The sequence below is a fragment of the Podarcis vaucheri genome (genome assembly GCF_965113315.1).
Source record: "Podarcis vaucheri genome assembly, chromosome: 5".
NCBI classification, from domain to species: Eukaryota; Metazoa; Chordata; class Lepidosauria; order Squamata; family Lacertidae; genus Podarcis; species Podarcis vaucheri.
The window spans coordinates 51,247,615-51,274,431 of record NC_138763.1 but is presented as its reverse complement, the minus strand read 5'-3'; the positions used below and the strand labels follow the sequence as shown (position 1 = coordinate 51,274,431).

At 41.2% G+C, this 26,817-nt stretch overlaps 1 long non-coding RNA gene across 1 annotated transcript in view; it reads right to left on the bottom strand.

Moving 5' to 3' along the window:
• The window catches only part of LOC309532446, a 67,590-nt gene that overhangs the window by 35,880 nt on the left and 4,893 nt on the right, over positions 1-26,817 (bottom strand). The window contains exons 2-3 of the long non-coding RNA XR_014219857.1: positions 25,605-25,669; positions 20,497-20,631 (exon numbers count right to left, since the gene is read on the bottom strand). This is a non-coding gene — a long non-coding RNA (uncharacterized lncRNA). The remainder of the gene's footprint in view (positions 1-20,496; positions 20,632-25,604; positions 25,670-26,817) is intronic.

The window sequence follows — 26,817 nt, the reverse complement described above, 5'->3', positions numbered from 1 at the left end:
TGGACAATATATGAATAGATACCCTCCAACATTTCTGTGATAAAAATAGGGATGTCCCATTCCATAATGATAATTTTACTATTTATACCCCAAGGAGAGGGGAGAGGAGGCTGAGGGAACACTCCACCAGGGAGGGTGTTTGAAAAAGGGTGAGAGGCTGCCAGTTCAGCAGGCAAGGGGCGACAGAACGGGGCTCCTGAGCCCTACAGGGGTGCCACAGAAAGAATGTACAGTGGTATCTCAGGTTAAGAACTTAATTCGTTCTGGAGGTCCGTTCTTAACCTGAGGTACCACTTTAGCTAACGGAGCCTCCCGCTGCCGCTGTGCGATTTCTGTTTTCATCCTGAAGCAAAGTTCTTAACCCCAGGTACTATTTCTGGGTTAGCAGAGTCTGTAACCTGAAGCATCTGTAACCTGAAGCGTCTGTAACCCATGGTACCACTGTAGTGGGTCAAAGGAGCCGTGGACTCAAAAAGGTTGAAAACCTCTGCTATACAGAATTACCTTCATATGGCTCGGAAGTTGGATAACTCCATACCCGCCAACATTTCTCCAGTGAAAATAGGGGCATTCTAAGGAAAAAGGGGACATTCCAGGAGGTTCAAATCAGAAACGGGGACGGCTTCTCTAAATCAGGGACGTCCCTGGAAAATAGGGACACTTGGCGGGTCTGGACTCAGCATCATCAGAGACCAAGAATGTTTCTTGGTCAGCAAGAGAGTTCCTTTCTACTACTTGCTACAAGTGGTCTCAAAGAGTGACTATGGCCATGAAACTTTGGTCTGAGTCAAGCTTAAAATAACATATTTTGATATTTCATGGGTGGGGGTTTAAAACTTGTTTATTATCATTATCATTATTTGTTTTATCATCATCGCCACTGCCATCATCATAATCATTTATTACATTTGTATGCCACCCTATACCCCTATATCTCACAAGTGGTTCACAACATAAGATTACAATTAAAAATACAAAATAAGTAATAAAAATAAGAACAAATACAAACCAACAACTCCCACTCCCACAACACCTTTAAAAGAGCATCGGATACCAATCAGCCAAAGGCCTTGTTAAAGAGGAACATCTTTACCTGGAGCCTAAAGGTGTATAATGATCAAGCCTATCTAACTTAGAAAATCCAGTTCTCCCTTTTCCATTTAGCAGCTTGATCCAGTGCATCCTCTGGTCCACTTGTTCAGTGGGACTAGCTTCCAACTAAGCGTGCATAAAAATGCAGCCTAAAAAATATTACTAACCTTTACTGATTGAGGATCAAGCTTGTTAAACCACCATTAAAGCTTTCCTAAAATTTCAGTTCTAGTTACCTTTCAGTACTGTCCATAAATTATGCTACATTTTTAAAGGCCTTTCCTACCCTACCCTCTCTCCCTGTCCCTATTTTTTTTTAACTTACCACCCCCCCCTTTGTCCTAATTTTGTGTAAAAGAACAATTCTCCATACCCTTGATGTGTGACATATTTTATGGAGTATCCCCTGAGAGAAAAGTGAAAAAACGGGGAAGGGGACAAGATCTCTTCATTCTCCCAAGTTTTATCTGGGAATACTGGGGTTCTGCAGAAGTGTTGCAACCACTCTAGACATTGGTATATTCCTAGATCCCAAAACCTGAAGGTTTAAGTCACAGGCACGGCCAAACTTAGCCCTCCAGCTGTTTTGGGACTACAATTCCCATCATCCCTGACCACTGGTCCTGTTAGCTAGGGATGATGGGAACTGTAGTCCCAAAACAGCTGGAGGGTCGAGTTTGGCCATGCCATGTTTAAGACAAACATACACACAATACTGGCAAACAGGAACCAAGTAGTCCTGTACTGCAGCTGCTGTTGTAAATCAAGTCCATCACAGAAGCCTGTCAATATGCTTGGTACTGGCTGACGCTGGAGGGGGGGCTGAGCCCCTCATTCCCAAGTTTATGCCTAGGATTAAAGCCTCTCCTTGTGGGGTGCATGAACTAAATACAGTGGTACCTCAGGTTACAGACTCCGCTAACCCAGAAATAGTACCTCGGGTTAAGAACTTTGCTTCAGGATGAGAACAGAAATCGTGCTCCGGCGGCACAGCGGCAGCAGGAGGCCCCATTAGTTAAAGTGGTGCTTCAGGTTAAGAACAGTTTCAGGTTAAGAATGGACCTCCGGAACAAATTAAGTTCTCAACCTGAGGTACCACTGTAAGGACTAATCAAAGATGTTCTGTAGTGGTGTGTCAAATGAGAAGATGAGAGGCATGAGGAAGGGCTGATGCTCAGTGGTAGGGCATCTGCTTGCAGAAGTCCTAGGTTCAATCTCCAGCATCTCCAGGTGCTTTCCTGAAACCCTAGAGAGCCACTGCCAGTCAGTGTAGACAACACTGAGCCACATGGACCAATGGGTCTGCCTCCATATAAGGCAGCTCCCTATGTTTCTATAAGCCACATAGAGGAAACTTCAATTAAAGGCACAGGAGCCTTGAAAAGCCACAACAGTACTTTTCCAGTCCACACTTGGCAGGGTGTCACTGTAATTGTGTTTTAAGGGGGGGGCACATATAGGCACAAAAAGAAGGGATAACATAGTAAACACTAGCAGGGTATAAAAAAGGTAATTTCAAACTGTGGTTCTAGATTTGACTTGTGTTGTATCTATTCTGGTTGCCCAATGCAATTTGCATTTTATTCACTGATCCTGTTCCTAATTAATTTTATGAAACAGTGCATATTGTAGCAGAAAAAAGAAACCACCCATGTATCAGGATACAGATTGCCAAAACTACTTAGAGATTCTTTACGTCACTTCTAGATCTTCCTGCCAGTGATGCCTTGAAGACTCATCACATGATAGTTCATTATAGCAAGCAACCAAAATGGTCAAAGGCCTGGAAACGATGCCTTATGAGGAATGGCTAAGGGAGCTGGGCATGTTTAGCCTGGAGAAGAGGAGGTTAAGGGGTGATATGATAACCATGTTCAAATATATAAAAGGATGTCATATAGAGGAGGGAGAAATGTTGTTTTCTGCGGACACGGAGCAATGGATCCAAACTACAAGAAAGAAGATTCCACCTAAACATTAGGAAGAACCTCCTGACAGTAAGAGCTGTTCGACAGTGGAATTTGCTGCCAAGGAGTGTGGTGGAGTCTCCTTCTTTGGAGGTCTTTAAGCAGAGGCTTGACAACCATATGTCAGGAGTGCTCTGATGGTGTTTCCTGCTTGGCAGGGGGTTGGACTCGATGGCCCTTGTGGTCTCTTCCAACTCTATGATTCTATGATTCTATGATTCTAAGCCAATTTACAGTGTTTCAGGTAATGTCCCATGGAAAGTCATAATGTGCAAACTGGCCTTGAGTCTAAAATGAGTTATTTAAAATACTGCATTAGAATGAAATCCTATTTTTCATAATTATGTCATATATTTATATAACTGAAGTACAAAGCCCTTGAAGAAATTACTGCTGCATTACAGCAGAGAGGGGGTAGAGCAGGAAGGAGTCACATTAATTATCAGAAAGAAGGATGAATATGAACACGCAGGGTTTGTGCTATCTGTGGAGACAAGTTGTGGTATATGAGTAAACTGTAACTGCCCAGTGGAACTTAGTAACCTTATTTCAGAAAAAGTTGTGGAATGAAAGGTAATTTCTGAGAGCCAACAACAAAGCTGCAAAAATGTCATAGGTGAAGGAGGCTTCTGAGAGGTCCAAGGACTGGCTGACTGACTGACAAAAGAGAGATGATACATTCCAGGATCTAATATGGGTATTTCTATGACGTTACTTAATGCTGAACCAAAAATCCTACACTGTAGCTTGTTCAGAGACGTTGCACTGCTGGTGTTTCTGCCTAGGCCACATCTGGGCTGTGGGTCCTGGAAGACCTGCTCCCTGCCTTGTGGGCGTTTTCCCACCTGGCCTGGGGGTTTGTGGCCGTCACTGACTCCAACTGCAAAAGCTGAAGCTGCTGAACAGTCTCTTTGGCTGGGGCTGTTTTTGTTGTTGGTTTTTGTATCTTTATTTTAGATTTTTTTTGAGATTTATGTGGCAATGGTTCAGTTTGGTTTCATACTTTTTATGTTTTATTCATTGTTTTTGGCTACTTTTTAATGTTGTAGGTATGTATTTATTTATTTTTTGCCATGTTGCAAGCCTCCTTGAGCATGGTTTAAACTGCGGCAGATCCTGTAAGACTCATCCTTTTTAAATATATTCAAGACTCTGACATTGTAGTCATCTTTTATCATTATCCTCCTCCCAGTGTGTGTTAATTTGAATTTCTGAAGGGGCAGAGGAATACACTAATCACGGTCCCTGTGGAACCATCAAGTGACGCTTGATCCACAACTGCTTTTGTAAATTTAAAACCAAAATTATCAACTGTAAAAAAAAGGGGGGTGGGGTGTTAAGAGCTAGGGGAAAAAGTGGTCAATCTATTTTAAAAAGGTAAGCTTTGTATTATTCCATGTCCAAGGGGCAGAGCTCCAAATATAATTCAGGGACTTCCAGCTCTAGCTTCTGGGTTTCATTCATGTAGTGTATAAGGAAGGATTAATTTTGAACATGTGTTTTCAAAAACATTTATTTGTAATATTTAAAGTTATACTTATATTCTCTTAATTATTTGTTATCATATGCCACTTTAAATGGTTTTTAGATGATGACATAAAAACTTCTCATTTCACCTTTGTATTTGTTTATTAAAAACAACTTTAAAGAAGTAAAAGATCAGAGGATTAAGTAAATTAATGAGCAGGAGTTGGAAACATAAAAGGCTTTCAAAGTGTTTTCATCGCAACACTAACATGCAGATCTTTTAGCAACATCTATTCAGAACTCAAATTAGTCCTATCATGTATGTGGAGGCACACACCTCAAAGCTTCATATAAGCAGCCATTTCTACAATATCCATGCCACCACTAGAATACTACCAGCTTTACAGTGCAACTATCATTAGCCATAACAACTACAGTGGTGCCTCGCAAGACGAAAAGAATTCGTTCCGCGAGTCTTTTCGTCTTGCGATGTTTTTCGTCTTGCGAAGCACGGTCCGTCGCAACTGCGCCTCTTCAAGCGGCTTTTAAAAAAAAGCACAAGATGTTTTCGTCTTGCGAAGCAAGCCCATAGGGAAATTCGACTAGCGAAGCAACGCAAAACCAAAAAACCCTTTCGTCTAGCGAGTTTTTCGTCTTGCGAGGCATTCGTCTTGCGGGGCACCACTGTATTCTTAAGGTGGACGGAAGGGCACACTCATTGCCAAAAATAGTAGCAGCAGTAGCAGTAGTAGTTGTTGTTGTAGCAGTAGTAATAATACTTTGATTTGAACCAAGAGCATTTGCACAATCAAGAAACCGCCAATTCCACTGGTACTATTAGTCTTAAAGCATAGTGTAGATTTTGTGGATACAAGAGAAGCCCAGTGGAATGGGAAAAACCAGGGGCACGTGGTTATTGCTGCATACAAACTCTACAGCAAGGTCAGGGAAGTCTATAGTGGGCGTGGTGTCATTATGTACATTGAGGTAGATATAGGTCCAATAAGTTAGAAATCACAAAAAGGGCTAACTTGTCCACATGATTTCTGTGAGTATTAATACTAGGCCCCACTAGGGGCAACCAAAATGATCAAAGGAAAGCTCAACTCCCCTATGAGGAAAGGTTACAGAACTCGAGGGCTTTTGTTGTTTAGAAAAAAGGCAAGCGAAGCAGGACACGATAGGCACGTATAAAATTTTCTAGTCCCCCCCCCATACAACGCATATTTAAACTAGGGAATTTGCTCCCATGCGATCTAGTGATGGCCACCAACTAGAACGTCTGTAAAAGAGAATTAGACAAATTCATGGAGGACAAGACTACCAGCGTCTACTATGTTCTGTCTCCAGTGTTGGGGAATAACAAGGGGAACGAGTGCTGTTGCACTCAGATATTGCTTGTGGGCTTCCCAGAGGTGTCAAGTTCAGCAGAGGAAGCCCTCTTGGTAGCTGTGGAGCCATCAGAGAGCTCATTCTCTGTGGCATTCCCTAAGCTGTGGAACTTTTGTTTTCACTATAGTTTTCTGTGGATGCTGACGATACACCTCTTTACCCTGGCCTATGATACCTAAGATGTGTTTTTAGGACCCACCCTATTTTTGTGATCGTAATTAGCTTTAAATAGCTTTTATCAAGTATTTTTAATTGTTGTAATCCACCCTGGGACCTCAGGGTGAAGGTCAGGTTGTTGTTGTTGTTGTTGTTGTTGTTGTTGTTGTTGTTGGGCTTCCCATAGACAGCTGGGTTGGCCACTGTGAAAATGGATGCTAAACTAGATGATCCAGCAGGGCTCTTAGTCTCTTCTTAACCAACAACTATGGCTTGCCCTTATCCTCCAAGCCTGTACCAAATGTTTGTTTACAGTACTGGCAAGCAGAAACCACAGCTTGCCACTCTGGATATAATGATAAACTACAGCTTGCTGAAAACCAGAAAGGAATGGTGATCATAGCAGCATTTGAGACAAAGAGGGAGACAGCAGAGTGAGCATGTGAGCCAAATTTTCATTTCAGGCATGCTTACAAAGCTCCAAACCATGGTTATCCACATTATTGAATATGACAAGCAAGAAACAGTAAAGTCAAATGGCCACTATGCTAGAGTACAATTTATACAACTTGAGACCTGGCAAAATCTGATGTCAATTTCCCCCGCCCAATGTTAATACCAGATTTTTATAATACTGATATTCTCTTACCCTTCCTGCTGAAGGGTCAATATTAATTTTTTAAGGCATGCTATTGAACTCAGCCTCTGAATCCAAAGTGGTGCTCTACAGGGTTTTAATCTGGATGAAAAAAAGTGAAGTGAAAGCCAATCTTCAAAAGCAAGTTTAGACATACAGGGCATTGCTATTCGCTGGAACCTTTTAACCAATTTCAAATGAAGTACAAGCATGTATGTCCTCCCATTAATATTACAGGAACAACAACAGCAAAAAAAAGATCTTAACTAAAGCTTGAAAGATATAAAAGACTATAGAACACGTTTGTCTCATTGAAGACATTTGATACTTTTTAAAATAATATTGCTTTCAGGCATATTTTGATTTGCTGTCTAAGAGAGTATGGAGAGCCTTGCTACTGAGATAATAACAAAGGAGCGTTAAACATTAAAAAAAAATACACGAAAGGTAGTATGTTCACCATCAGTACCATTTTCCCAGGGATTACTTCTTTCTAAAATAGAACAGGTTTGAAAATGAAAGCCTGTTTTGGCAAAAGGAGACCCTGAGAAGTACTTTGAACATTTGCACATTAAATACTGCTGGTATGATGCTTCATTAAGCACTCATCAAATAGGCTGCTTACTTCAAAAATAAAAAGTATTTACAACTCCAAGATCTCTACAACTGATAATAAAGCAACCATGCTACATGTACCAAACCACAGTGTTGCACAAAATCTATTAGCCATGCCCTAAACAGGGCTTTTAAAATTTGAGGAAGCCACATATTTTCCCCAGCACAGATGAAAGCATTTGGGGGAGCCAGAATGCAATCTTGTGCAATTTTAGAATGATTGAAACCTTTTAGAAACTTGTATATGCATTTGATGCATGCTCCTGCTCTCCCTTTCCTCTTCCCTCCATCCTCTTTTAAACATTTGATGTGGTGGTTTTCGCATGGTTTTTTTTCTTTTTCATTGCTGTTTCTCCTTTCAGTTTACACTCCCCTATTTTATTCATACTGATCTTCCTGCAAGAGAAAGATTGAAACATTACCTTGGGCAGAATTCTTTTTTTAAGAAGAAAAGAAAAGAAAGAGAAATGGAGGAGAAAACTTTAATCAATAGCACTGTGCGGCTGTAAATTTAAGCTCCTTTTATTTGTCAAACCATTAGTTGAGATGAGTAATTTATTTTTTATTGAAGATAATTAAAGTCCATTTTGAATTGATCTTCTTTGCATGAGATAACACTCTTTAGTCAAGGGAAAAGGAAAACAATTACTGTACATACAATGAATAAGTAGCATGAAAGGAGGAGACAATTGCAGATTTACCGACCTACCTATTGGACTAGACTTTAAAATCATCTTAGCGGCCCCTGGAGAAGGGAGAAGATTATTGAAACATTTATGCACTATTTATTTTCCTCTGGATTGTTTGGCTATACCACACAGGCATCACTTAGGCTTAAAAACATGTTAATTGTTATTCACATATCTAAATGCACCCATCATTGTGGTACTTGGATAGGCAATTATACGCAAAATAAATAATACACTGATTGTGTTCAATGCTGACAATGGACAGAAATTGTTTGACACAATGTTGTGAGGATTATTTTATTTTTTTAATGCTGATCAAGAAAAATTGTGTGGCGACAGATATAATCGCTCATACATTCAGTTATTCCTTTGTTTCACCCAGGACACAAGACATTAGAAAAGAGATACAGCCCTAGGACCAGAGTAACCCAAACCCCATTAAACATGCATGGGGAAGATTTCCCAGCCTGCGGTGCTGGGAGTTACATGCCAAGGCTCTGTTAACAACAGTAATTGTGCATATAATTTCCTTTGTGTCACACAGAAAACTCCCCCACCACACAATTAAGTAACAACATTATTTCACTCACCATCCGTTATTATTTTATCTTAAACCAGGAAAGGAAGATATCAGCGAACCAATCCTGCTTCCTTCCTATCTTAGTTATGTGGAATCATCATTGCAAGGTATTGGCACACCGCAAAGGAAATGGATCAAACCCAAAGGTCATTCAACATTCTGCGGCGAGAGAGGATACAGTGTGATTGACTCTCCTGGCACATGAGCCTTATATCAACTCAAGTTTAACAGGCTCACCATCAGGAATCAAGCAGGTACACAAGGCTCTTATGAGACAAGAAAGCATTGTTGCTGGCAACTAACTTTCTCTGGGTGGGGTGTGCATGACTCTGGGCTCATCCAGACTTCCTTTTGCCCAGTGCTTTCCAGGGCACAAGGCCGTGGCCTAAAGCTCCATGTCCAAATGCTGTTTGCTCAGATTCAGCAGTAAAACATTGGTTTTCCTGGGGAAAGCGCCAGGACAAAAAAACAACAACCTACAAATGCAGGGCAAAAGGAAGCCTGGATGAGCCCTGAGTTGGATTGTCCCATTTACAGTGGTACCTCAGGTTAAGTACTTAATTCGTTCTGGAGGTCTGTTCTTAACCTGAAACTGTTCTTAACTTGAAGCACCACTTTAGCTAATGGGGCCTCCCACTGCCGCCACACGATTTCTGTTCTCATCCTGAAGCAAAGTTCTTAACCCGAGGTACTATTTCTGGGTTAGCGGAGTCTGTAACCTGAAGCGTATGTAACCTGAATTGCATGTAACACGAGGTACCACTGTACTCTTAAACTGTTATTGGGTTACTCTAGAGTTTTTAAGTCAACGTTTTCAAAATGTAAGTTGTCTTGAAAGGTCTTTTTCTGGTCCAAATGGAGACTCTTTGTTTTTTTTAAGCTAGTACAAGAGGATTGTAGTCAACTAAGTCCTACTCAGAGCAGACCAATTAAAATTAATGGTGCTAAGTTAGTCATGTTTATTAACTTCTATGGGTCTACTCTGGGTGGAACTAACATTGACTACCACCCATAGACCTGAATTGTTTCAAATCCAGGATCTGCTTTTAACAACAACCTAGCGTGGTCACTTACCCATCACAAAAAGAGGAACTGCAGCACCTAAGAGAAGGGCAAAATATTGTTCAAATCTGCACATATGCTAACTTATACCTGTAGGTGCAAATTTAGAAATAATCACCATGAATTTAAATACGACATTTCTCACCAAAGTGAGGAAGACTGACCAATTCAACCTGCTTTGCAAATCCTAACTCTTGATGGGTAACTTCAAAGCTCTTGTTCTCTCTTCTTAGGCTATATACACACAATAACTTTCAACTGTATTTGAAGCACATTCTTCCCCCTCAAATAATTCTGGGCACTGTCACTTGCAAAGGGTTGCTGAACATTGTAACCCTGTGAGGTGTAGACTACAGTGCGAAGAATTATTTGAGAAAAAGAAGATCGCATCGATTGCAGTTCAAAGGTATAGTATGCACACACCCAAAGGTTTCTTTATCTTTGAAATTGGGATTGGGCCAGACAGCCCTTAAATTAGAGGACTGTCCTCTGTAAAGTAGGTCATAAAGTAGGCCCTACACCAACCTGCTGCTCAGTGGGAAAACACCTGTTTTGCATGCAGAAGGTCCCAGGTTCAGTCCCTTGCAGCTCCAGGCAGGACTGGAAGATATCTGTTTGAAATCCTGGAGAGCCATTCCAAGCCAGTGTAGACAATACAGAGCTAAATGAACCAAAGTTCTGACTTGGTATGAGTCAGTTCCTAACCCAGAATACACTTAACTGTTCCCCAATATGCCCCAAATCTTTCTCTCCTCTCTCTGTCTTCATCAGTCTTTTCATCTTCACATTTTCCTTTCTTGTCTTTGTATTTAGAATCATAGAATGGCATTGCTGGAAGGGACCCTCAGAATCAAATGAAGGAATCTTTTGCCTAATGTGGACCCAGAACCCGGAGATTAAGAGTCTTATGCTGTAGCAAGTCAGCAAACAAATGTGCACAATATAGGTGGGAAACCTGTGTCCCTCCTGATGCTCTGGGACTCAACCTCCCACCAGCATGGCCAGTGGTCATGACTGGATGATGTAAGTTATAGTCCAACAACATCTGGAGGGACACAGGCTCCCCAGTCCTGTTACACAATAACAAACAATGGTGGAGTCGGTGCTAATGCAACCAGGATGGGCAGAGAATTCCTGCTGCTTACTGAGAGAGGTGAAGTGGCAGTGAAGTTGTGGCTGGGCAGATCCAGCGGCAAGACAGCAGCTCTTGAACGAGGCAAAGGGCCACCTGATGCCCTGCTGTAAGGTAAGCAGCGTTTCTGTGCTCTCTGGCACTTGCCACGGTGTCCTGTTGCACCAGTAGCGGTTTAGTCATGACGACACATTACCTGGAAGCTGTCTGTGGACAAACGCTGGCTCCCTCAGCCTGAAGCAAGATGAGCACTGCACCCCATAGTTGCCTTTGACTGGACTTAACCGTCCAGGGGTCCTTTACCTTTTTACCTTGCAGTACTGAAGCCTAGCAACAATCCTAAGAAGCAGGTTCAGCAGTAGGAGGGCCAGATACAAAATAAAGGTAAAGGTAAAGGGACCCCTGACCATTAGGTCCAGTAGTGGCCGACTCTGGGGTTGCGGCGCTCATCTCACTTTATTGGCCGAGTGAGCCGGCGTACAGCTTCCGGGTCATGTTGCCAGCATGAATAAGCCACTTCTGGCGAACCAGAGCAGTGCACGGAAATGCCGTTTAACTTCCCGCTGGAGCGGTACCTATTTATCTACTTGCACTTTGACGTGCTTTTGAACTGCTAGGTGGGCAGGAGCAGGGACCGAGCAACAGGAGCTCACCCCGTCTCAGGGATTCGAACCGCCGACCTTCTGATCGGCAAGTCCTAGGCTCTGTGGTTTAACCCACAGCGCCACCCACGTCCCATAGATACAAAATAGGACAGTTTTAATAGCTGGATATTACAGGGTATTTCAGGAGATACAGCCGAGAGAGTGATTCATCCAAAGCCATCCAGTAAGTTTCATGGCTGAACAGGGATTTGAACTTTTGCTTCCCATCTCCAAACTCAATACTCTAGAACAGGGTTTCCCAAAGTTGGGTCTCCACCTGTATTTGGACTACAGTTCCCATCATCCCTGACCGCTGGTCCTGCTAGCTAGGGAAGATGGGAGTTGCAGTCCATGCTTTGGAAAACCGATTCTATAGATGTTGTTGGACTATGACCCTTGACCACTAGTCCTACTGACTTGGCAGATGGAGATGGAGGCTACTCCAGTCCAGCCACTGCATGCTTCTCGGTCTCAGTCGCCTGTAGTCCATGGAGCTCCCCAAGTACATTCAGTGTTATAGTGCAAAGACCTTTTTGATCTTTCCCATCTCTGACGTCTCAGGGTAGCTGAAAGTACTTGTATGCGGGGTGGGGGAGAGACACTTTCCTCTCCCTGACTACTTACTTCTTAGACACCAGATTTCTAAGCTCATAAAAATACGGTTCACATAAACCAACATAACTTTTAAAAAATGCAAAATAACTCTGTGTAAAAGAATAACTGAAGCCTAACAGTCACAGAGGTTTAAGATCTACAGGTATTTGGAAAGAGGCAGGTATGGGAGGGTAACAGTGCAATCAGAAGTAAACCCCATTGACTTCATTGGGACTTACTCCCAGGTAGGTATGATAGGATTTCAGTCTAGGTGGGCCCAGCAGTGACCTAGTAAAACCATATTGTGGGATTCTAGATCCAGAAGAAGAAACTTTAGTCAAATTGGGAATGACAGAATAAGGGAATAAGGGAAAACAGGAAGCACAAGTGACCCACTCTTTCCTCATGCTTCTCTATGACTTTGGAATCGAAGGCATTTTACAACCCCCTCCCCAGCAAAAAAAAAATCGTGAGATGGACAAGTTCTTGGTTATACACATGTTGTATCCAAGTGTGAGGGAGGAAGAGAATGACACTAAAGCTCATTTTTGGGGGTGCCAAACAAAGAAGCACAAGGCAAAAAAACACACGCACATGCCCTTCCTGTCCTCCCTATCCCCAAACACACATCCAAAGCCACTTTGGTTTTCCCGTGCGATTGTGTTCTATGTGCATATTTTACCAACAGATGTATGAGCCTCTTTTTGATTTCAAAACTGATACATATCAAATGTAAGCATCCCAAATCTCTGTGTGTGTCAAGCACACATCCACCACACACCCTGAATACAGTCACTGTGCTCAGCATTTTATTATATAAAATGCATCAAAAGGATTTCAGTTTCTTGGAAAGGTTTGAGAGGAGGATCACCGAAGAGCTGCATAACAATTTTTTCCCCTTAAAATTCAAAACTAGAACCCACATTCTGGATTCTCCCACTTTGGTGTGGACTTTGAATAAGTGCTGTGCTTTTTTCCTGTGTAGTGCAGCATAAAAATACCGACCCAGTATAATTAGAATTTCAGTCATGGCCTGTGGGATCTAGTGATTTGGACATATTTTATTTAACCAGCTTAGTAAAAGGTAATATTCAGCAGCTGTGATCTATAGCAGAATTACAATTTTCAGGGTCAAGGAGGGATTTTGATATTAGGAGGTTGGGCAGAATTGCTGTAAAATCTCATGAGCTGTCGTTAAAAATAAATGAGAAAATAGGTTATCCAAGAGTCATTGTAAGGGAAAAATCAATAGGCAGTGTCTATTCACTTGGGCTATCAAAATCCTTGAAATTTGAACAAAAGTTTCACGTTTAGTGTGCTGTAGGTTTTGAAATGTAAGTGCTGAATGCTCAGCGGATACAAATTCATTGTGCTCTGCATTCAAACAAGATGGAGCAAACCTTCTGAAGTTTCCACGTTTCCTTCCTCTTGGCACTGGATATTAGCCACCAAATTAGATATGTAAAATAGTTTCTAGTGAAGTTTCACAGATCACAATTTTTCTCTTGAAAATATTATTTTCTTTAGATCATCCTTGTCCTCAGGGATCTTCTCACTTGAAGATCTATCTATCATCTATCTATCTATCTATCTATCTATCTATCTATCTATCTATCTATCTATCTCCGTATATATATGGAACTGTCCTGTACACCATATGTAAACAGTACATTTGTACATTTTCCCCTACTGAGAACCAATGAGACAGAAAGACAGGAAATGAAACACACTGATAAAACTGAGGTTTGGAAAGCAAGTACAACAACACAGATGTACAAAGTAATAACTTTTTTAAAAAAATGCAGATGAGTGTAAATGCACCTTCTACAAGTTTTAGCTTTCATAACTTAGAAAAAAATAAAAGGAACAGGAATTATTTTTGAAGTGCTTACAGATTACCAACTTTTTTATGCATTGCAAAACAACATATAATGGCCTGGTTTGCATGATGTGCTAAATCCAACTGTGGTTTACCACGACTCTGGAGGTTTCCAGAGCAGAGCTCACAGGTCCTTTGCTCCTCCCCCTGCCTTTTTACTGCCATGCTATGCTGAACTAAACCAAAGTTTGGCTTAGCATGCTGTTTGCATGGGACTGATGTTAATCCCTTTCCTCACAGTTTGTACTAGGTTACAGTACAAACTGTACTGGTTTGATGGTTACCAAAGGGAGAGCTTAATCATGAGTCACATGGCATGACACACTAAACCAGACCTTGGCTTAGCTCAGTGTGGTATGGAAGTAAAAAGAACTAGTAACTGCAAGCTACTCTTCCGGAACCTGTACTGTCTCACAGTCTTGGTAATCCATAGTTTGGATCCCCGGATCTGGTTATATGAAATGCCTTGGTATCTAGGGTCACACCCACACCATACATTGGAAATGCTCTTACACCACTTTAAGAAGGATTTCAATGTATGGGGTTGATGTGACTTGAGTTCTGTGAGCCAGTTCCCACATTCTCATCCTGACCCCCTTTAAAGCAGAGTTTGGACTTTTGTTGGTCAATGAACATTGAGGTTTTGCAAGCCACTTCCAATGGCCCCATAAAGAAGGGCCGGGACCACATCTGGAGAAGCAGAGCTTTGCTCATTGAGTAGTCCACATCTGGAGTCTATGATGGATCAGGAGATAGGAATGCCTGAAGACACTGACTGTAGCATTTACATAGCTGCCAACATTGCTAGATGTGGGAAAACCTGGCTCTTAGGTCCACCACTCCACTAAAAATTCTGTGTAGGCATTAGGGCATGCATAAGCAAACTCAGCCCTCCAGATGTTTTGGGACTACAACTCCCATGATCCCTAGCTAACAGGAACATTGGTCAGGGGTGATGGGAATTGCCTATGCCTGCCTTGGGAGCTGCTGTGAGGTGGGGCAGGAGACACCTCTGTGCACATTCTGTGCACACCAGGGCACTTCTCTAGCAACTGGCCATATGAAAACATTTTTAAAATGCCCCCAGAGACATTTGCATAAGTCATAATATACTACCCAGTTTTCAATAAAACACATTTTACACAGATAAATAAAAATGAAAGGCAGTAGTTTATTTGATCCACTTAAAACAAAAAAACCCACAGACTCTCTATCAATCCCATTTATTTCAAAGAGACTTCTAAAATTCATCACCTGTAGACATGGTATGAACAAGCAGATGTACAATATAATCTGACATTTGAAAATAAATTCCTCTACCTGAGCGAAGCAGCAAAGCCTAGCAAGGAAACCCATGGTGGCAACTGGATAAATTATGTAACCAGTGGACACCCAGTTCTCCCAACTTCTCGCTCTTAGGTAAGTTCTGTCTCAGTTTCTTCTTTTTATTTTATTCCATCTCGATTTAATCTTGTTACTGTTTGCTCTGTAAGTTTTTATTGTTTTAGACAACCAACGTGGTACCCTTCAGAGGTTTCTGGACTCCAGCTTCTATCAAGCCCCAGCCAAAATTGCCAATGGTCAGGGATGGTGCTAGGTTAGGGGGCCACGGCTCAGTGTACGGTCTCGATGTGCAGGGAAGTCGCAGGTTCAATGCCCAGCGTTTCCTTGTAGAGCTGGGAGGAAGCTCGGCCTGAAGCCCTGGAGGGCCACTGCCAGTCAGTGTGAAAACCAAACTGAAGTAAATGAACCGATGGTCTGCCTTGGTACAAGGCAGCTTCCTATGTTCCCATGAATTGAAGTCCAAAAACATTTGGGGGACCCCATGATGGCTATCCTTGTTTGTGTGAACGTGGCTGTTTCTGCCCACACGGTTACTAGACAATAGTGTAGTAGTAATGCTCATTATTGCAAGCACACAATGCAGTTTTCATTTATCATCATTTCTGTTATTTTTTACACCCACCTCTCCTTTTATTAAATCCAGTGTGTACTGTGCTGAATCTTGACTAGTCTGTTTTAACTTTAATCAGTCTCAAGTGATTTGTTTTACTTATCATTCCTGGTATTCAGTCTTTCTATTATTATTTCCTTTTGTCTGTCTTTGCATGTATGTGGTTGTTTCACACACAAACTGGGAAAATTGTGTTATCATCGTATGGAATTAAGGCTAGGAAGATTTTAAATGGTGTCTAAATGCCTTTGACTATTACTTACAACACCCTCCCCCTTCTGTCCCTGCATTTATCCAGATAAATGTAATCTGCCCATCATTAGAAACCATGAAATTATAATTCCTCTGGGATGGATATTTATCTCTCTCTTACATACAGAAAGGTGATTAATTAGTAGCTTTTTCAGCAGTTAAAATTACTGCGTACGAGAGCTGATTAAAATCTAACCACCGCACAGCTGATTTAGATCAGCCAGTAATCCAAAGAAAGTGTAACTGGGGCCAAAAGAAGCAACTCCAAGGAAATCTATTGCTAAGTGGATTGTTTTATTTGCTGTGAACACAGGTTTGCTCCAACCTTCCATTCCAACACCCAAATTATTAGAATAACAGCTTTACGAGAACTGTGAGCAAAAGGAATTTTGGGAGAAACTCCAATCAAATACATTGTGGTTGATTATGAGGCCAGTGAAGGCAAGATTTCATCAGTTATCAGTATCTTCTGCAAGATATTTTAATAGGGTTCGGGGTGCAACTGGGTGTCCCAAAGATTGTTGTACACACACTCATGACAACACCTGCACACTTCCTGGTCAAATTCCTACTCTAAGTGTGGAATTATACTGGGAATGTTAATCCAGCAGCCTTTGCATGCATAGATGTATAGTTTACAATATGATTAATTCAAAACTTGAGCCCAGGGTCCCACCAGGGGGAAAAGGCAGGGTACAAATAAATATATAATAACAACAGCAATAGTAACCATAATTATTGTGCTGAATGTGGAATTTGTATTTTTTATATAATATATATTGATTTCTGTTCAGATGTAACCCCTTTGCAATTTCTTGAATTATAAATGCACAATAACTAAATAATGCACAAATCATGTAATTTGCTCCTTTGGTTTGCAAAGGAACCTGCAAGTGCAGGGCTCCTTGTTCAGTGCTGTATCCGAGGCAAGTTCACTTTCTGCATTAGAGCGGCATTCACAGAGCTATGCAGAAGTGTCCTTGTATACATTAGAGCTCTTGCATCTGCATTAGGCTTGATCCAGAGTCTAATGCTTCAAACAAACATTTAAATAAAAAATAAAGAAACAATCTGCCTAATTATTCTTGCAGCTTCCACAAAAGATACAAAGTAATTTGATTTGATTATGATCATGGAGCATCTCTCTCTCTCTCTGTCTTATTAATAACACCTTTGTTGAATATTAGATTGGATTTAGCTAATTGTCAAGCAAATAAATAATATGAATGTTGCAGTTAAGTATGTGTATATGAAGAAAAGCAATGGGAATGCAATAGAGATTCGGAACAATGGGCTATCGTTTAATCAATCAACTCTTTTAACTCTCAAGTAAGTTGTATAATTCCCTCCCTACAGAGGTGCATATGGTAACTCCATTATGTTGCTTTCATTGATTACTGAAAAAATTCCTCTTTATGCTGGCATTTGACACCCAACACCATATTTTAGGACCCTGCGTATTTTCTTGTTTTTAATCCATTTGGAACCGGGTAAGAAATGGGGTAATAAAAGTAACAGCAACGGTAATACCTAACCAAATACTGGGAGAAGTGCTACTTTAGCCAACTAATAAATTTGCAAATTGATGTTGGATTAGCCAAAGTTGAATCCAATGTAAAGACTGGACCAACTAATCTCTCTATATTTGCCGCAAACAAGCAAATAATGTGGGGTTTATTCCGCCACTTAGATTCTACAGATGCAATGCATTTTGGGGGCAGTGACAGTTTAGGACAGAGGTGTGAAATCTATGCTCCTCCCCAACCCATACAAAATGTTCCTGGCTTGCAATACCCATCAGCTGCAGCCAGCATGGCCAACAGTCAGAGATAATGGGAGTTCTGGTCCAGTAGCAGCTGGTAGGCCACAAGATCAGATCTGTACTTTAGGGTCACTGAAAGCAGCAGTCAGATTCTTGCAGCACCATCCTACACATGCCTACACAGAAGGTGTGCTCAGTACAGCTTAAGCCCAAGTAAATTGTTATAGGACAGGAGCCTTAAAGTAATGCATTTTAAAATGGAGTACAGTTTCTTTATAGTTTTCCAAACCAAGATTTTTCTCCAACTGATCATACCAAGAATCCAACTTGAGACTTTGCCCAGCTCCAAAAAGTATCCCCGACCCTTGCAGTAATCTCTGCTTTCAAGGGGGTCAATTTTCTTCCCTGCGCAAATCCCTCAGAAAGAAAACATAAGAATGAATTAAAAGTGAAGCTCTGCCAAAACCCGGTAATGTCAGAACAGCTGGCTAACTGATCAAGCAGATATAATTTTGGGGAGCTTCCCAACCATCATGGCAGATATTTTAATCCAGCAGTGGACATATTTATTTAACGAGATTTCAGAACAGATCTCAGGCAGCCACTCTACAGTGCTATACAAAATAGAGTGACAAAACATCTTCAGGCTGCTGCCTAAAATTAATATAAAAACTAAAACAATGGAAAAGAAGGGCAAACGATGCAAACCGAGGAGCGGAAAAGCAGGAAGTCACATAAGCAGGACTCATTCCCAGAAGCAGATTCCTCCACAACAGAGAAGCCAAAGCGACAGCTCACAGAAAAGAGTTCGAGACTTTTATGTATACCCACAACTGCAGTCTCAAAAGAGACTCTCAAAGCAGCTGACATCAATTGAAAAAATAATTAATCTGGTAATTTAAAAATTAAGTGGGGAGGGGGGAGAGTCATACAGGTACAACCCCAATACACTTGGAGAGCAAAGAAACAGAGAGGCAACTTCTCATTCTGAGGAATGCCAGGAATTCCATGCACAGCTTGTCTCCAAATTGCTCACCAAATTGATCTCAACAGGTTATTTTGATTCCATTCAGTGGCATCAATTTACTACAGCTGAAGAAATCTTCACCCCATGTAAGATTTGTGGAAAGATTAAAAAAAAAATAGGTCACCACACATTTAAAGCACTCATATCATTTTAACAGTCACATACCCCCCCTCCCTGCAAAAAGAACCTGGAAACTGTAGTATGTTAAGGCTGGTGAATGTTACTAGGAGACCCCTCAAAAAGCTCCTGGCATCCTGAATAAACTACAGTTCCTAGAATTCGGGGGTGGGGGGAGGGCATGAACGAGTGCTTTAAATATATGGTGTGGATGTAAACTTAATAACAGGGAATCTTTGGCCACCCACTATAAAGTCTAAGTTTGTGAATTAGACTCCAGTTAATCTGCATAATACTCCAAATTTTGCTGATGCCTTTTAGTTATTTCCTTTTATCTTTCTTTGTTTTTTATATAACTCTTCCACCCAAGCAGGTGCCCAAAGAGATGTGCGACATAACCAACATAAAATAAATAACTAAACCAGCAACATACAATTAAAGTTACAACAGCAACCCAGTTAAATTCATAACACCATTTAAAATCAAGAAACAACCTACTAGTGCTGCAATTCCACCGAATGTCAGATGCACTTGCAGTGCTTCACAGCACAAAGGGAAGGAGAGCCTTAATGTTGGATGGATGGAGAACAGCAGAAGTGGGGCAACATAGACAGTGTGCTGAAAAGCAGGAAGTGGGGGGGGGTAGATAGAAAGGATAATGAAGGCAGGAACACGCAAGAGCTAGCAAGAAAATAGAACTAGAACAGAATCAGAAGGGAAAACTGGCTGAAAGGAAGTGGGAAGGCAAAGGGAGAAACAGCTGGGGAATGGGTTCATTTATTCCATGAAGCCACAAGGCTCAGCTAATTCCACTTAATTGGGCAATGGGCCTGCTTAAACCACACTTGTGAAATGGTGTTGCTTATTTCACAGTAAAGAAACCAGACACAGTGCTAGTGTCTGGTATCTTTGGGAAGCTGCCAGAACTGCAACACTAGTAACTAGTATCCCTTTAAAAAAGGGTTCTCTCAGTCACAGTGGGACGCTCAATCTAGCTGCCATTTTCAATCCACTGTGGTCAACGGTTGCCTCCCTAGTCATGAGCTGCTACCTGCTGCCCACCAGGGTTGACCTGACACTGCTTTGCCCAGCCCCCATACTACCCCCCCCCGCCAGCCGAAAGTCATACTTTGCCTGTTTCATAAACCAACAAACTGCAGATGCAACCCACAAAAAGTTACTTATGTTTTCTATAATGAACCTCAAACTTTCAAGAAAACCTTACAGGGGGTGGGCTTTTTTCTTTTTGTAAGGGTGAGGGTTGTTGCAAAAGCAAGATGAATGTTTATCCACAGACTTTGGGCCCCTGTTTAGCAAATGCTTCAGACAGATTCCACCTCAACTGTTTAGGAGGCATAAGCTACTCTGAGCAGGTTGCATGTGTGTGTTTGTGTGTGTTTAGGCCAAGTAGCTATTGCACTAGACTAGGGAACCTTAAAACTAAATAATAAAGACAGAGCGAGAAAAAGGCTTCTTACCTGCTTTTCTAATTTGAAAACAACTCATTGATTTTTAATCCTTTCTAGAGATGTATTGTGTATATGCTGCTCTCTTCTGGCTGCCTCTACAATCTTTAGTATGCAAAGTCTTGTTTTAAAAGGTGGAAAGACAAGCTGTGTGAAATAAAGAAGAGACTCTAAAAAAAAACCTTGGCAATATAGCAAGTCCATCTCTTGCGGTCACAATGCCCAGAAGTGGACTTTGCTCTAGAGTTCTGCATCTCATTCTTGTATTTCAGCTGCCATTTCAGGATGTTATGGAAGATGAAGTAGAGAAAATTGCTTTTTGGGGGGAGACTATTTTTATGCACAAAACTCTCATCCAAACATTTGAAGCAAAGAAAAGGGCTCTTTATATAACATTTAACCAGAGATAACCAGATAAGCAAAGCGGGGAAGCAGGCACAAGGCATCCCATTGGATCTGGGGGAGTGTACAACTGCCTCTTTTGAGCTTTTGCTGTCTTGTCTCTGGTGTGCTCCCAAAGAAGGTATTTAGGGATGGCCACAAAACATCTCCAGGGATGTTCCTATAATCGTAGCATGGAAATGCTTGTGAAGGAAGAAAGGGGTGTATTTACCTGGGATCATAAAAGCCATGTTGGGTCAGTCCAAAAATCCACCAAGTCTCAGGGAGCTCAGAGGCAGGGTGGGAAGCAGACGAACCTGCCATATTGTTTCACCCCTCCCTTGGTCCCCAAGTAACTGGTGTTCAGTAACTATATCTACTGTAGCTAGCATGTCTAATATCCACTGAATGAACCGTTCTCTGTGAATTTGTCTTATCCCCTTTTAAAGCCATCTGAGCTGGTGTCTTTTGGCTTTGAATTCCATACGCTTATTATATGTCAAGGCATAGTTGCTTTTGCCCTTTCTGTTTCCAGTGAATCCATTTTTACTGGGTGCAGATTGGTCTACTAAGAGCTTAAACACAGGCATTCCTTAACTTGCTCAAAGTTTGAAGCTTCTCTTTTCTCCCAATAAGGTTGGACTTCCAAAGGGCTCACTACTGAACCAAAGTAGTGGGAGAATCTCTGCATCTGTCCCCTGGCCAAGTGGCCAAGTGGCCTTGGCCAGCGCTCCTTGTGTCATATCTATATAGTGGCTTGGATATCAAATATCAATACACTAAGTAGTCAGTTGTGCTGGTTGGTCTTAGGAAACACATATATGTGGGGGCGGGGGGGGGGCGGCATTTAACATGACTTTCCCATTAAGTCCAGCAGCGCTCACACATTGTATGGCTATGAACAGAAATCAACTAATGCACTTTTCTTAAAGTGACCTGGCACACTTGAAATGTCCTCAGATTCACCTCATCTTCATTGAAGCTGGAATGGGGATGCATTCCCCTGTCATGTGGAGCCTATTGGCCAATTGGGTTGGTGGCAGTGCTCATCTATATAAGGCTGCCCTACTCAGCCTCTGTGGAGCTTCATACAGCTGCCAGGTGGCCTGTCCTGCATTTACAGTTTAGGGTTAGCTATGAGTTACTATGTTTATTTGGCTAATTGGGCTTGTTTTGTTTGGCAGCAAGTTCTGGCGGGAACTATGACTCATGCATGCCCCTGGCAAGCATCTTGAGGCACCTTGTATGGTGAAGGACCAGTCTTCAGCCTTCCCTTCATTGCCAACTGGCTCGAGGGGATGGCAGGGAGGTATGGCTCTTGGGGGACTATAAGCTCCCCCCCCCGCATGAGTACTGACCAATGCTGGAGGGATTGGAGCATGTTGGCATGTTTTACCTCAGGCAGGTGATGACAGGCATGAATCAAAGGTATGTCAGAGCCAGGAGCCAGGGTAGATTTGCCTATCAACATGGTTGTTTGCACTTAATTCCTATTGGTGTTGCTCACTGTTTGTTGCAGAGTGTTATAATTTAGTACTGGATTAAAGCTAACTTTATTATGTTTGTGTGTGGGGGGGTGTCTTCCTCACATTAAACTATTGATTCTGCTTGCAAAAGTTAGGTTGAGATATGAGTTTTCAACAGCACAGTGGTGGTGTTTTAGGACAAGCCAACCCTGAAGGTGTAGAAAAGAAATAACATGAAGAAAATCTGCACCCCAATATTATATTTGTAGCACAATTAAGTTGACAACAATCCAGGATTCAAGAAACTTTCAAAGATGCTTGCTTCCAATTACAGCAGTAACAGAATAAAGGGAAATTTAAACCATTGGTCAAACAGGAGTCGACTATGAGTGTCCTTGGTAATTTCCAAGGTTGTTGATTTCATTGAGATTTGTGCTTGGATAACACTAAAAAAGGACTCCTGGATTTGAGCTTGTGAAAATGGGAGCCATCTAGTGACATTTTCTTTGTAGCGGGAGTCTCTTTTTATGTAGAGGAAAAGTTAATTCTATGTGCAGAGAAGCAGCCTTAACAACATACTCTCAGTGTACCTATTTCGTAGGCATGGTACCTATTTTTAAGTGGTGTTTACAAATTGCTGATATATACTGAATTTGTACCTAAGATTGTAGGTTTACCTGCCAGATGCACCTATTTTGACTGGCACAATGCTGACATGTTTGAGAACAGAATGTCACAACTTGCTAATCGGAACTGATTTTTGAAATTCACAAAACCTATTTGAGAGCAAAATGTGTTGTGACAATTAAAATGCTCTAATGTCATATCTAAATGTGAGAATGAGTCTTATTTATTATATTTATACCTTGTTTTTCAACCAAAATTGGCTCCCAAGGCACCTTCGAAAGATTTGAAAACAGATTTAAACAGAACACTAAAACTTCAATAAAAAACAAACTATCTGCAGCAACTGAACAAGTGAAACAGAAACCAGTTCCAATAGGTGCCATCATCAGGAGTGCCAAATTAACCACCAAAAGCCTTTTTTAGAGGAGTTTTTGAAGCAGCCTCCTAAAACCTTGGAGCTAGGCAGGTTCCTAGGATCAGAGCTTCAGAGGAGCTCTGAAATACTCACTTGCCAAATTTCAGATGCTGGGGACTTGTAGCAGGGCCACTCCTGACGATCTCATGGTGTGGAGGCACATTTGATAAGATGATGATAATAATAATAATAATAATAATAATAATAATAATAATAATAGTAAATAATAATATTTATACCCTGCCTCTCTGGCTGGGTTTCCCCAGCCGCTCTGGGTGGCTTCCAACAGAATATTAAAATAAAATAGTCTATTAAACACTCCCTAAACAGAGCTGCCTTCAGATGTCTTCTAAAAGATGTAGTTTCACTCACATTTGAAACCCACAGCATTTAGTCCTTGAGCCCAGAGATAACCCATGCAACTGGATGACAGCTGGTGTTGCATGATCCCTGAGGCCAAGGTCTGTCAACAAACCTAGCTGCTACATTCTGCACAAAATGCAATTTCTGCATGCTCTTCAGAGGCAGTCCCTACATAAATGCATTACGGTAGTCCAGCCTAGAGGTTCCCAAAGCAAGTATCACAGTGGCACAGAAGCTCATATGTTAACATTTATGTAGGTTGAACGACCAGATACTCAAGAGGTGGTTCACCAAGCTGGTTTCCTTACTATCACACTGTGATTAACCTAGGTCATTAACCCAGAATAAGTGTGATTATTTTCCTATTTCAAATAGTGGTTATTTACTGTTTAATCCCTATGTTGAAGCATTTAAAAGTGATGCAGGTTACATTTTATTCTAGCCAAAGTGTGAGAGTCCACAGAGTTTTTTGATGTTGCTTATCAGTTCAATGGGGTTAAGCCAGACGCCCATTAGGACCATGTATCTAAAAGAACACCCTGAACGCAACATTTTGGGGTCAAGAAATAGGATGCTGTTTATTCACAAGTTTTCCAGAACTAAAATAAAATAAAATAAAACACCCATGTTGACCTTTCTGTAAATATATAGGATTGTGAGAAGGTCTTGTTCATATGACAATGCTATGCTTCATGACTGGTTATTACTTCTGTGTTACCTTGCTGCCAAACCACATTGCCACCTCAGTCATCTTTCAGCATCTGGGGTTAAGGGCTGTTTCATTCATGGTCATTTCTCTTGCAGCATTGCCTGCTGGTGACAGCTCTCTTCGCTGAAAGGTACTGACTCCTCCCCTTACCAAACACACCCATAATTTATTCAGCTAAACAATTGCGCTAGCTAGAATTAGAGCTAGCAGAATGGGACTTTCTTCCTCTCCTCCTGTCCTCCTGTCCCCAAATCTGCTCCAGAGGGTTGAGGGAAATCCCAGAATAGATGTTCCAACAAGAATTTATTGATATGTATAGACTGATTTCACTAAGTTAAGCTAAGCAGATATATAAGATTGAATGTTTAATTATTAAGATACAAAATTACAATCTCAATAATAAAGTTACAAAATAATAATAAGGAAGTCGCGCAGGGGTGGAGGGAAGACACAGGGCAAGAAATAAGAAATGGATAAATGTTGGTACATAATGAAATGTGAAAATATGAATTTGCGGATATAATGTATATGTATCATTATGTAAAGATTTCATATATGTATTGCAACATTAATAATAAATAAATAAATAAATGAAGGAGGGGAAAAAATATATATCCCAGAATAGATTTAGGGGGCATGCAGAGGAAGGAGAGGGAAATAGCATGCTACCATGCAAGGAGAAATCGTTGTGCTAATGGAATGGTTTGCTTCATGCTATGCTCCATTTAGACAGTCTACATATATTACACCTACATTAATACCCAAATAAACCACTCCATGTATTCTCTCTCCATGCATGCACTTGATTAAACATATCAAATCAAAATAGACATGATATGGGAGATTCAAGAAGAAAGAAGAAGGAACGTCCAGGTTCAAAGGTCGTATGTCACTGAATACCAGTTGCTGAGGAGCAAGGAAGAAGAATTATTACCCTCACGTTCTGCTTCTGGGCTTTTCCAGAGGTATCTGGTTGGCTGCTGCAGGAGACAGGTTGCTAGACTAGATAGGCCTGTGGTCAGATCCAGCAGAGCTCTTCTTAGATTTGTAATCTCCCATGGTTTGTTTTTTAAAGTTCAAAGTAGCTATGGTGTGGCCTTTGGATTAGGAATGCTAAATTACTGTTTGCCCTGTGGGCACAAAACACACAGATACTCACATTTACCAGCTCTTCCTTCTCTTTCTTCTCTTTCTTTTGCTTCTTCCTCTTCTTCTCCCTTGGCACTAAAAATATGTGGAAATGGATGGTCACAGAACATGGCTGAGACAAGGTATCCAGAGGATATGCCTCTATACCTTGGGTTACCTGTTAAAGAATAGATATGGGGCACAAAAATAACACAGGTTCAACACAATTTATTATTTATCAAGCACCTAATATGCACTAGGTGCTGTCCAGAAATAAAAAGCAAGTCCCTGCCCACAGGCTCACAATCTGAAAAGAACAAAACCCAATTCCACTGCTCTTAAGTGTTGGACTCAAAGTTGACAGTTGAATGGGCACAGGGAGTACCTGAATCGAAGTGGCAAAATCAATTGGGGAGACTTCCCCATTGCCCACTTTAAACAGCTCTGTTCCCATTTGATGGCCCCACACTTATGCTGCCATTTACGTCTCGATACTTCTATGGATTTGAAGTTTAAAAACTGAAGTGTGAATCGGCCTTTAGTAATAGAAAGAGAGAAACGTAGGGAGAAAGTTTGCTTGTTTGTGTTTGTTTGTGTGTGTGTAAGTGAGACTGAACAGTACAGATTGAGAGCAGACTGCCCTCTCTGGATTGGCTTCCTATTAAATTCATTTGGGATGAGCTAGAGATAGAAGCAGCAGATCCCTCTCGTGCTCAGCTGTTACAGCCATACCTCAGGAAAAGTCCAAAGAACTATCAATGGACTTTCTTGAGCAACAGATCAATACTGTGCTTCATATCAGCCAAGCTGTTATTCACGCCAAAGGCAGTTGTTTGGATGAAGGGAATGACTGAGTGCACAAGTTCACTGTATCATAGTCTACAGGTTTTTTAACTCCTCTAGATGCCTTCATTATTTATATGCAACAAATACAACAGCTTCAGCTGCTGTAGTGGTTTTCTCTCAACATTCACAGGAAGAGATATACTTTGTTTAGCTCTGTAGGGCCTGGACACATTTAATGTGCTTTTACTTGTAAGTTAATGTGTCATACATGTGTACAGAAATTACTTAACAAAAACATCAGTCAATTTAATCAGTTGGCATACAATACAGTTTTATTATTTCTAGAGCTCTGAAAAGTTTGTGTATGTTTGCATGTACAGAGTGCGTATGTGAATTCAACTTGGCAACACATGAATACAGATATCGCTTAGAAGAGACAGCTAACATATTAATGAGTG